The following is a 12,667-nucleotide window of genomic DNA, read 5'->3' on the forward strand; positions in this document are numbered from 1 at the left end:
ATGTCCTTTTAAATGGAGAAAGCCCTTTGTCTTCTCATGATACCAATGGTTAGCAAGCCTCTTGCGGCACTGAAGCTCAGTTAGCCTTGCACTCATTGTAATCTTTGTTACCTGCCATTAGACTGAGGAGGAGAAAAGGAGGACACCTTGAGATTCTAATTAGTTTGTCTTGCTGTCTCATCCAAGAAGGGGCTTCTTTTGCAGCTTGGCAACATTCACTTTGGAGAATTTTCAATTCTGCTCTCTTCACATACATACATTGAGTACATCATTCATATCCTCATAATCGTGAATGGAGCTTCCGGGTTACTTATTAGTAATAATGACCTCCATTTAAGAGAGGGAAATGAGATACACTGCAAAAGAGATATATGGCTATGGTCATTCTGAGCAAAGGATTATCAATAGTGCAGGTTTTCAGATGTATGCGGATGATATGGTTATATATGTGTCCAGTAAAACTATTTTGTCAGTTTCTGTGGCAGCACTCCAATATTCACTTTTAACTCTAACTATTTTTGATCTCTACCAATTCCCGAGGGGAATATCTGTGTCTTTAGCTGCTAAATACGCTACTATATGAATCAGCTATAGTCACTAACTGTGTCTGTCTATTGTTTGGTGCTGAGCAGGTAGTGTACAGTGGGGTTTTAGAGTTTTTTCAAGGAAAACACCTGCCTGCTGCAGCCAAAAACAAAGCTGTGAGAGCGGTGAGCGTGAACCAAAACAGTGAAGTTGGACAGCTAAACAACGAGCTGAAACTCGTTATAAAGCTCCATGAAGCCGAAGGGAGCAGCAGTTTCGGGTGATAATTCTCTGTAGGTTCATCGCTACGAGCGACCCCTTTCACCTTCATATTCAGTGACCTGGTGAGACTTTTAAGGGTTTCTGGCTCAGTAACACTTGTTGCGCCTATGGGGAACTGCAAGGAACCCTTTAGTAAATTCTCAATTGGAAACACATCTTTTTCTGTTCAGAGGATCAATATGTGCCACTCTTAACCCACAGAACTCAAATTAGATAATGGCTGTGATGATTTAATTCAAGTTCAAACATCTTTGAAAGAGGGATTAATCATGTTGTCATGAATGATCTGGTGCTTGTCATTAAGTTTTATGGTGATTTTATTGAATCATGGTTTGTGTTTTGCGCTAGTTTGTATGTATTTTGTTGTTGAGGCATTGCAAACTAGCTTAGGCATTAAATGCGGTGGTACAGTATGAGGTGTTCGATCATGCTATATACTGATGGTATAAAAATAAACATACCGGTAAATGAATAATCATGTACAGTGCAACCAGTGATTTTTGTTGTGATTTCAATAATTCATTAATGGTTAATTGATAAATTCACCATCACATATGTAATCAGACCTCTGTAGTGTTTTACACTCCGATGCTGGATATATATTAGTAAAGATTGGAAGAAGAACACACACAAATCTTTCCAGGGTCTAACAGTCCCACTGCCAAAACGAATTTGTCAAGCACCAACTGATCATTCCTGAGGCAAGGAGACACCATCTTCCATAGAAGTAGATGGATTTGAACTTACAGTGGTGTGAAAAAGTGTTTGCCCCCTTCCTGATTTCTTTTTTTTTTTTACATGTTTGTCAAACTTAAATGTTTGAGATCATCAAACATATTTAAATATTAGTCAAAGATAACACAAGTAAACACAAAATGCAATTTATAAAATAGAGGGTTGTTATTATTAAGGGAAAACAAAATCCAAACCTACATGGCCCTGTGTGAAATAGTGATTGCCCCCTAAACCTAATAACTGGTTGGGCCACCCTTAACAGCAACAGTTTTCGAGCATGAACTGCCTTTTTAAGTTCATACCACAGCATCTCAATAGGATTCAGGTCAGGACTTTGACTAGGCCACTCCAAAGTCTTCATTTTGTTCTTCTTCAGCTGTTCAGAGACCCCACAACAACATACAAAGAACTATAGGCCTCACTTGCCTCAGTTAAGGTCAGTGTTCATGACTCCACCATAAGAAAGAGAATGGGCAAAAATGGCCTGCATGGCAGAGTTCCAAGACGAAAATCACTGCTGAGCAAAAAGAACATTAAGGTTCGTCTCATTTTTGTAAAAGACTCATTACAAGTCATTGCAAATGCTTGATTGCAGTTGTTGCTGCTAAGGGTGGCCCAACCAGTTATTAGGTTTAGGTGGCAATCACTGTTTCACACAGGGCCATGTAGGTTTGGATTTTGTTTTCCCTTAATAATAACAACCTTCATTTAAAACTGCATTTTGTGTTTACTTGTGTTATCTTTAATATCTTTGATCTAATATTTAAATTTGTTTGATGATCTCAAACATTTAAGTATGACAAACATGCAAAAAAATAAGAAATCAGGAAGGGGGCAAACACTTTTTCACACCACTGTACACTGTCCAAAACTATTATTGCACTGTGCCACATTTGAACTGGAGTTTCCAAAAGCAAGTAGTTCAAAAATCATTATAAAGCAGGTCAAATCAAGGACTTCAACATTATGACAATAACGTATAACACATCAAAATAATACAGCCTTGCATAGGGTTGCTGTTACAGCAAAGAAGATAGTTTCAGTGGAGCGAGTAGAGAGCAGTGAAATGATTTCAGCTCAATGTGAATGTAGATTGGTGTTGTTCTACTTATCCAGTGAGGATAGAGAAGCCTTTCCACTCCAGTAAAGACTTGGATAATTGGAGTTTTGTATTAAGATTGACAACAGATGAAAGTTGGTTATTAACACTGGGTGAAGCGTGGCAGATTGTTTATTAGAATCCTGTCACTATTTACAACCCAAAACAGCAGTGCCTTGACATTGAGAGTTCAATTGAAAGTGAGGTATCAAATTGATATTCTGGCAAAGGTGAGTTTCAGCTGCGGACTTTGTGTCCCTGCTACCTTTGAGTCGACTGACTCAAACTCAAAGTGTACAATAAATACTGCGAGACGTCCATTTTCAACATCAAATTGCTATTATTTACCACGACAGAAGCTGCTATGTTATAGGTTTGTGGAAAAAAGGTTTTGTATATTAGCCTTCCTTATTTTAAATTCAATAAAGGAGGTGGAACAGAGATGAATCAACTGCAATCACAAACAAACAGCAGTGACATTTAAAGTAAGATGAGGTTAAAATCTGCTGTACTATCAAAACTGGGACTGATACAGTCAAACACACAAAAAATATATAAATATCAATTTAGTTCTACTGTTATTTTGCATAACATTAAAGTCACACTTTTTTTGCTTGTACAATGGTATTCCAAGCAGAGTGTTTGACTGAAGATATAATAAAATGTTCTGTATGTTTTAAGGCCTTTTTTCCCAAAGTTCTGAGAATATGGCCGAACGACGCACTGCTTTCAGTGTTTCCCCACTGCTGCTGGGCCAAACAAAACTTTAGTTGAAGAACTACAAGCTAATTTTTTTTTTTTACACTGTACACATAATGACAGATTCTTTTTGGCATATTTAAAGATGACTCACTCACTGAATTTTTCTTTAAACTGGGCATTAAGTATGCTGATATAGTACTACTGCTCAATAGGCATGCATGGTTATGTAATTAATGAAAGTAAAATTAAACAAATTCTTAGAGCAAGAGGTCTCTCCAGAAGAAAGCAGTACAGTAATCTGCAGGATGCTGTCGGGTTTCGTTCATGAACAGTTACTATAGCCTACTCTGTACTGTAGGCTACCCCAGAGGGGTTTCACTAAAGAAAAGGAGATGTCTCCAGAGGCGGAATTACAGGTGTGCAGTTGAATCTTCCTCATAAAGCTGGTGTGCTGTATTTGTATGAGTCAAAACAAGCAACAAACAAGAAGGTGACTGAAATGCTGCAAACAGAGTCTGTGGTTCTGTCACAGAAAGAGCAAGCAGCATTGAACCATTTGCAGAGACACATCAGGAATGCAGACCAACGCAAGTTGGAAAGCTTTGCGTTTTTGCACAGGGTCCTCTGTTCTTTGCACAAAACAATTTCATGTAACCTTCAATTTTTAAAACAGGTTTTGGTAGATGGCCTGTTGCTATTAATGTGGAGCAATAATTGATGTTCCCTATACATACAGCTTCTACCCCAAAGTTTGATAATGTTCTGATAACTTCTTTACAATGGACATCATAGGTGAGGTGTCCATAAACAATGTTAAATGCATTAACTTGAGAATCTCCGCACTACGTTCCATTACAATACAAATACAAATTCCCCATACGGCACAGAAGGAATTCAAGAAAAGTATTGTGAGGGAATGCAAAAGTAGTCCTCAAAAAAAAATTCTGACCCAAAACCATGACAGTATTGCAGATTGCTGAATGTCACCAAGTGTGAAAAGGAAGGACACAGGAGGTTTTCAAATTACACATACATGCTGTTGGGAGTATAGGCTATTTATTTATTTATACCTGTGTGTACCGTATGCAGGCATATACTGTATATGCTGTAGACAATGTGAAAACATGAGCCTGGTCTTGTTTCAAACTTTTTGCCTTTTTACATCTCAGCACTGTCTCGTCTAACTCAGGATCCCTGGGAAAACTCAAAGCTGTCCTTGGTGTGGGGGGTTTGGAGAAGGAATTGGTGGTGTGTGTCTGTGCCAGTGTGTGTGTGAGGCAGGCGGTGTCTGGCTTAGTGGCTGAGTATTGCTGCTTTACCCTCCCAGTAAGTCAACGTACAGCGATCTGCTATAGGTAAGCCAAGTTTGACTCAATCTCTTTCACTTGCACCGGTACTGACTCCTTTTCTCATTCTTAATCTCTTTCTCTCCCTCTCACACACATACATACACACACAGGGGGAAAATGTTAGAACAACCTTATCTGAAGCACACCAGCCTCCTAAAAACACCACGACATGCCTAATGAATCTGCATGGATTTGGCGAAGCAAAATCTGCTCCTACAGTATGAAATTACTTGACGTGTTTTGTATTTGCCCTGTTAAATCTTGCAGCATCCTGACTTCAGCCCAGCAGCTTCAGTTTCAAGTAATTGATGATGACATGAAGCTTGAGGCTTTGGCACAGTTAACATACTACCAAAATTGGCTTATCTATCATGTTATACAATAAAGATATACAAAAATGCAATGTTCTGCACCCCCTCCACCTTCCAACCCCCTGTCTCTCTTTTTCCCTTCTTGACAATGTACAGCCTGATTCCCTCTGACGACGGTGAATAGAAATGGGAGCAGCGCTAAATTATGCACAATGGGGATATCTACTTTCCTGTTTTCTCACAAGATAACGGGCTTGTTGTTCCATCCTTTGTTATGGACGGTGCGTGCCCATGGGATGATTAGTAGAACAAAGGATGGGAGAAAGCGGGCCTGCTTGTAGTTCAAAACAAGTTCTCCATGCCTTTGAAGATGCGCACTTACTTCAGGCAAAAGTGGGTTTGGAAGAGGAGATGTTCATGCTGTCGGATATGCACGTGCACACACACACACACTTACATTCCTACACTCACAGCAGAGTGATAACCAACACCTTTGACCAGTTTGATCCTCAACCTGCTGCCTGGTGACATGCGCATGCAATTAAGGAAGTGCTTGAAAGGGAACAGATAGTGTGCACCCTCAAGGTGAAGGTTATGAGAGTGCTGTTTAGCAAAGATATTTGATCCATTATACATTGTTTGTGTCTACAGCTGGTACAACGAGAATAATAAATATTGTATTAGCCATGGGACCCACATCTCCGTCTCCCAGACAAGTTCATAACATTCTCGGCAGGGAAGGGCGGGACCTCCTGTGGCTTTTTTCCAATTCTCTTCTGTTCTTTTCCCTCCTGCTCACTGAGCTCAGTTGCAGAAAAGACTCCTTACAACATGCAACATGTGCACCTCGGCTAGGCGATTGTTGCATTTTTCATTTGGCCAATAAGCAACCGGAACACCAGCATCAGCGGCTTGTTAAAAATGGTGATCACTTTGTCACAAATCAGACTGCTGTTGCTCCTGTTGCCTCTCAATCCCACTGAGGTTTTGGCATTTACAATTTAGACTGTTGGCTGTGTTGCAGTGTGAGGTATGTACTGTATTAATTATACATGACAAAAGTAGTGTTTATTACACTGAATTGTTGTTCTGTAAAGTAGTTCATATCTTTCTGGTTTCTGAATGGGTACCAGTTACCTTCTAAAGGATTTATAAGTTCTATAATAAAATATTTTTAACTCAAGGTTCATTTACTAGCTTGTTTTTCACTCCAGACCATAGTCCATGTCTGTGTTCAATGAATGGAACTTGCTCAGGTGTCATCATCACATGACCCAAGTATGAAACTTTGGTCAGAGTGGTCAGAAAAGGCAACAGAAGCAGACAACCTTAGCTGTCTGTGAACACCAGTCTGGGAAGGGGTCAAAGGTCATCGACCAGTAGTCAATGGACAGCCAGAGAAAGAACAAAGATGCCATTCACATCCAACGTCAGAGAAAATCCTTGAACAGTGACAGGCATTACAATCAGGGTGGTAGCCAGGATTTTTGAAATACTGAGGTCATGAGTCCAAGTTCCCCCAGCAGAACCCCATCCACATAAGAAAGTTTTGACAAGCCACCAAACTCTATAACATTTTCTGAGTATTAAAAAAACAAATCATTAATTGTTCAATTATATTTTCTGTAAATTTTATCTCCATACATTATAGTTGGGTGGCAGTTGTGTAATTCTCAGAAAATTACTTTAATTTTAATTTAATATATTTAGTTACTTTCCCAAAAACAGTCAAAATTAGTCAAACACTGTAATCGTACAATGTAAACTCTTTATGTCCCTGTAAAACCCTTAAATTTCTCCTCAAAAGGCCTTTCACAGCAGACATTTGGACTTGTCATAGTAGGAAAAGCACAGGTGTTACTAATAACATTAACAAGGGCTCTATTCTATTCAAGCGTCCCAGTAAGTCATACATTACGAGGACCATGAAACCATATTTTGTTTTGTTGACAACTAAGCAAGTTCCATGAAAAAAGCTAATATATGAACCTTGAGTTTTGAATAATTTTACACTTATGTGTGTTCCATGGTCAGGAATGAATCTCCATGCTGGCTTTATCAGTAGTTAATAAATCATTTTAAAGGTTTACTGATCAGTAATAATGAATTTTAAGAACAACTTTGGGGTTATGAAAAACACCTTAGCTGATATACCACTATAACCTTTTCCAGCATAACTTGCATTATCGTTTTATATTTCTCCTTATTTATTTCTCAGTACAAAGTTCTTGCACACCAGAAAGTCTTACAGACATGTTTGTCAGATAAAAAACTCAACTTTATTTACAACATTTCGGCAACAATGATTGACAGTGTGTGGGACTTTTTGGCTCTTTCACAGAAGGATATTCCTAAGTGTATGCTGTTAACAATGTGATAAAAACATATATTCATAAATTTTGGATATGTATGGATTTCCCATTTAATTACTTATTTTGCAGAGCACCACACTGATGCTAGTGCAGTGCAAATCACAATAAACAAAATACAACAAAATAGTTTTTTAATAGTCTGCTATATTTTAACAATCTTTTTAAAAATGGTATGTGTTTATATACATTTTCTACATATACTAAATTGGGATTATTATTATTATACCAGTTAACAAATAAGACATGGATGCAGTACTGTGGATACTAAAATCACACTTACCACTTTATTTGTGAAACTGAGTTCACATCCCTCATTACAGGCTGACATAAATCTACATGACATAACTCTACAGTACAAATCACACTTAAGTCGTTTCAAACTGACGCTAAGTTACATTAGGAAAGAGTATTTCTAAGCCTCTCTAGATAGGTTTTATAAGTTGACGTTTAGTTTGAATTCATCAAAAGTAATCCCTACACTGGGTGAACATATGAATGAGTCAGAACATGCCATAACCTCAGTAATACTGACTGCAACACCGCTCTGCTATTTCCTCCCAAGGTAAATTTGTAGCTTGATCATCTGACCAAAACTCTGGAGAGCGAGGGCTTCACCACAAACCGTCAGTCAGTCTGCACACTGACTGCTATTGGCTGGAAGGGTAGACAGAGAAAGATGGATTACAAATCTACTGTTCTTTAAACTTACTCTCCGTGGCTTTGAGGGAAATGCATCAAGTAAAGCTTTTATGCAGGTATAATTGATTTTTATTCATGTTGCAGTGATTCACAGTGATGATCACCACAACTTTACTGTGTTTACCTCTATAGTAATTATTATTCATCATTATTGCAGTAGTTGTTGTGCATATGTTCTGCTGTCGACCTGCATCTGTTGTTAAATGCAATTCCTACATATGGTGGAGGATAGTTACCGTGCGTGTTGTGCAGTCTGCCTTGTTTATGGTGAACTGCTATGCCATGACAAAGGTGTTGACATTGCTCTCCACTGTTTTCTCACCTATAAATGCCTTGTCATCTAGACGCAATTTCATATCTCAGCAGCTGAATAACTGGTCTGGTGTTATTAGGGTCAGACCTCACAAAGCTCCCAGTGGACAGCAAGAGGGAAATTCTACTCCAAGCAGATGTCATACTGTGAAGTACAACAGGCTGGACAATCACACTGAAGAAGTGTGAAGACTGGTTTAAGAAAATCGTGTCACTTTTGAAGGCAACTGTTAAATCAATGCTTGAGAGCAAGAAAATTGATAACTCTTATCTAAAGCTAGTCCTGCTTTAACGCAACCACCACCATGGGTAAATGACCATGTACAGAGTATTAAAAGGGCGTGTAGAAGTTCTGAATGGAAATGTAAAACTTCTAAAATTACAGTGCAATTTCAATGTCACGAAAGAGCTTTTAAAAGAGTTTAACAACACTGTAAAAGAAGAACGATCAAAATACTTCTCACATCTTATTGCTGCAAATCCTCACAACCCCAATTTGCTATTTAGGACCATTAACTCTCTTATCCACCGCCATCCTGATTCAAGTGAAGTTTATTTCATTGAGAGATGTGAGAAATTTCGGTATTCTTTGTCGATAAAGTTTCCAGCATTAGAGCACAAATCTTGCCATCTCCGGTTATTCTACCATGCAGAGAGGTGTATCACATTTTTAATTCATTTTATCTGGTATCCCAATCTGACTTACTGAGGATGATTAATGGCATGAAATCTTCCTCACTTCCTTTAGATGTTTTACCCACAAGATTTTTAAAAGAGGTTTCTGCCTTTTTATCCTCAGATATTTTAGCAATATTTAACAAGTCTTTATCTTCAGAAGTTCTTCCTCCAGTTTTTAAATGGGCTGTTGTTTAACCCATACTGAAAAAATCTAATTTTGACACCTATATTCTTAATAATATTATATATATCTAAATGACCTTTCTTGCCAAAGTACTGGATGAAGTGGTTTATTCTCAGTTCATATCCTTTATGAAAGACCACTTACTCTTTGAAAAGTTTCAGTCCAGTTTTTGTACTCATCATAGTACAGAAACTGCACTTTTAAAAGTTTTAAATGACAATGACATTCTGATGCTGGCTAGACTGCTTTAAGTCTTACATGAGTGACAGAACCTTCTCTGTATCAATTGCAAATGTCTCCTCTAGCTAAGCAAATATGACCTGTAACGTTCCTCAAGGGTCTATGCTTGGCCCTTTACTGTTTTGTATCTACATGTTACCACTGGGCCAAGTTATCTGCAACTCCAATATTTCTTTCCATTTTTATGCTGACGATACACAACTCTATTAGTCCATAAATCCATTAGACCTCATCTCAGTTACCTCACTCACAACCTGTCTTACAGCCATAAAGTCCTGGATGTCAAATAACGTCCCAATGCTGAACAACGATAACAGTGAAGTGATGGTGTTTGGACCCAAAGCACGCAGGGATTGTGTAAGTCAGACGTGAGAATCCGAGGGTTTGCAGTGCACCCATGAGGCCAGAAATCTGTAACCTTTGATTCAGATCTAAACTTCTATAAACATTTTAGCAATATCACCAAATCACCAATCAGGAATATTGCCAAGAATAGATAATTTATTTCATTCAGCGATGCACAAACTCTCATTCATGCTTTTGTCTCCAGCCATCTGGATTACTGTAACGGTAACAGAAATAAATTAACCGCCTCCTACTGTGCAAAATACCGCAGTCAGGGTTCTTACAAGGATTCGTAAATGCGAGCACATTTCCCATATTATTGCCTCACTGCACTGGTTACCCGTGGTGTTCAGAATTGATTACAAAATTGTATTACTTGTTTTTATATCACTGAGCGGCCTTGCCTCTTCTTACATTATTAACCGTCTCACCCCTATCCCCTACTCGTACTCTCAGATCTGCAGACTAGCTGTTGCTCTCGGTCCTGAGGGCACAGACAGAGGGGTGGCATTTGCTGTAAGGGCTCCACAATTGTGGAATAACATTCCACTGGGAATCCAACAAGCTACCTCATTGTCCTCTTTTAAAAACTCATTTTCATAGAATGGCTTTTAATTAGACTTCTTCGTTTGTTCTATGCTCTTTTCATTTATTGAAAGATTTGTATTCAGTGTCTTTTGTAATTGCAATGGTTATTTTCAGTTTTTATGTCTGTGAAGCACTTTGTACAACTCGTTCTCATTCCAAAGTAGTCAAATACCATTACGTATTGTCACGCCCCTTGCAAGGTACCTTTGAGCATCTGTGTAAGACGCACCAGGCATCAGAGGAACTACTCCAGTCGTCCATTCACTCCAATATTAACCTGACTGCGGCACTAAGACTCTGTGAGCATCAGTCCCACTGGAGAACCGAGGACCCGCCGCCTGTAAGTATTTTCCTCTCTGTTAATTAACACATCACTGCCAGGTTTTTTTTTTTGGTTTTTTTTTTTGTGAAAACCAAAATGGGGTACATTTCTTTTATTCTCAGAGGACAATGCAGTATTTTAAGGTAGTTTCTGCATTAAAATGTGTTCTGATAGCATTTCTAGCGAGAAATGTGCATTCTATTTTCATAATCTTTGTTCAGTGAATGTATATGGTCGTTTTGTTAGTTATTACTAAGACTTCAGGTTTCAGATTGTTGATGTGGTGGTTGCTATGGATGCTTCTATGCGTAGCCTACGTAGGGAATTGTGGGTGGACATGGCGCGTTCGACTGCTGTTTTGAGCTGCCTGCCGTCAATGGGCTTCATTCCATTTCAAATTCCTTTAAAAAAAAAAAATCATTTTATAGCCTGTGATTGTAAAATGTGAAGTTGCTCATTAGGGGCCAGGCAGCTCTGTTGCCGGTCCCTCTTGGAATTGCCAATATTATTATTATTAGGGGCTGGGCAGCTCTGCCCAATTGAGCAGAATAGTCCACATGCTTCAAGCTGCCAGAAATTATGAAGTCCATCACTCTGTTTTTCTCAAAAACTGTCAAACTCATTAAACCTGTCTCCTCCCACATTTTTTACGCAATTGCCACACTGCATCTTCAGACTGTCTTCCACAAACGATACAGCCAGATTGTTTGAAACTTTAAAAACTGAACCCACAGTGCATTAAAATGTTTTATCTCCCCACTCTAACACACCTGGTTCCAATTATTAACTCATTATCCTGCCCTTGACAAGCTTCAGCTGCTTCCTCTCACATTTTTTGCTCAATTGACACCAAACTAACAAATGGTCTCTCGCTTGGCAGGTGGCTCAGCAAGATCGTGACTTATCCTTGGTGTGTCTAAGGTTGTGAGTTCCAGTCCTGGGTGATGCAAAATAAACCTGCTAATGTCTACGCCATTGTGCCGTGTCGATTAAAGAAGCGTGACTTCAAGGTTTAATAAATTTGGTCCGGGATGGACTGCATTTGTCTTCTTTTTTCCTCTTCCTCCTTATTCTTCTTCCTCCCCAACTCACAGCTGCGCAGCAGCTATAATTTAATTTTATATTTCCAAGAATATGTGGCTGACAATATTTTATTATGAAATCACCTTTCATAAGAAGGGGTTATCAAACTGGACTTTACCTTTCACATCCCTCATTTAATCCCTGCACATGTCACGTTCATGTATATCATCAAACTGGCCTTTATATTGTGCCTTGCATTCAAGTTCTGTATCCCATTTCAAAACTATAACTATTTCATTCTGTAAATAGATTTTAAAATGTCAATTTCATTTTAATATTAGCCTCCTTTATTTATTTAAAGGTTATATTGATAACATTTGTAGACAAATATTTAAAAAAAATAATACATCCACAGAGCTTTTAGAAAGATGTGGAATAAAAGTATCACTTTACAAAAAAAAAATCATGATTGTGAATTAATCATTCACAAATAACAAACATTTTGAAGGATCAAAATGAATGTTTTATTTATCTCTGTATGCGATGTCTGACGTTTAGTTCCTGCTTCTAACAAGGCTTGTGAGCCAATAGTACAACGATGTTGGTATCACGTGGTATAGTTGCCACTTAGTGTGAAGAAAACGGACACTGACTTTAGCACATATTAGCTATCTTAGCTTAATCGTCCGAACAACACTAACCTATCAAATTACAATTCTGTATATTCAAACAAAATAAACAACAACTACTGGCAGCCATAGTCCTTAAAACCTTAACTAATGTGTTGTCACCGCTTAGATTGTCAAAATTAGAAAAATAACAGCTTCAATTCCTGAGGAGCTACGTTAGCATTAGTGACTGTTATATCCAGTTACCTAACGTGCATGTAGCCATTGTTGCT

The 12,667-nt window shown here is 38.3% G+C and overlaps 1 long non-coding RNA gene across 1 annotated transcript; it reads left to right on the forward strand.

Moving 5' to 3' along the window:
• The first annotated feature begins 4,571 nt into the window (after positions 1-4,571).
• Positions 4,572-11,754, forward strand: LOC122878393. The gene is made up of 3 exons (XR_006378472.1): positions 4,572-4,698; positions 10,622-10,761; positions 11,624-11,754. It is a non-coding gene; the product is annotated as an uncharacterized LOC122878393 (long non-coding RNA).
• The last annotated feature ends 913 nt before the right edge of the window (positions 11,755-12,667 follow it).

Source organism: Siniperca chuatsi, linkage group LG1, assembly GCF_020085105.1.
Source record: "Siniperca chuatsi isolate FFG_IHB_CAS linkage group LG1, ASM2008510v1, whole genome shotgun sequence".
Lineage (NCBI taxonomy): Eukaryota > Metazoa > Chordata > Actinopteri > Centrarchiformes > Sinipercidae > Siniperca > Siniperca chuatsi.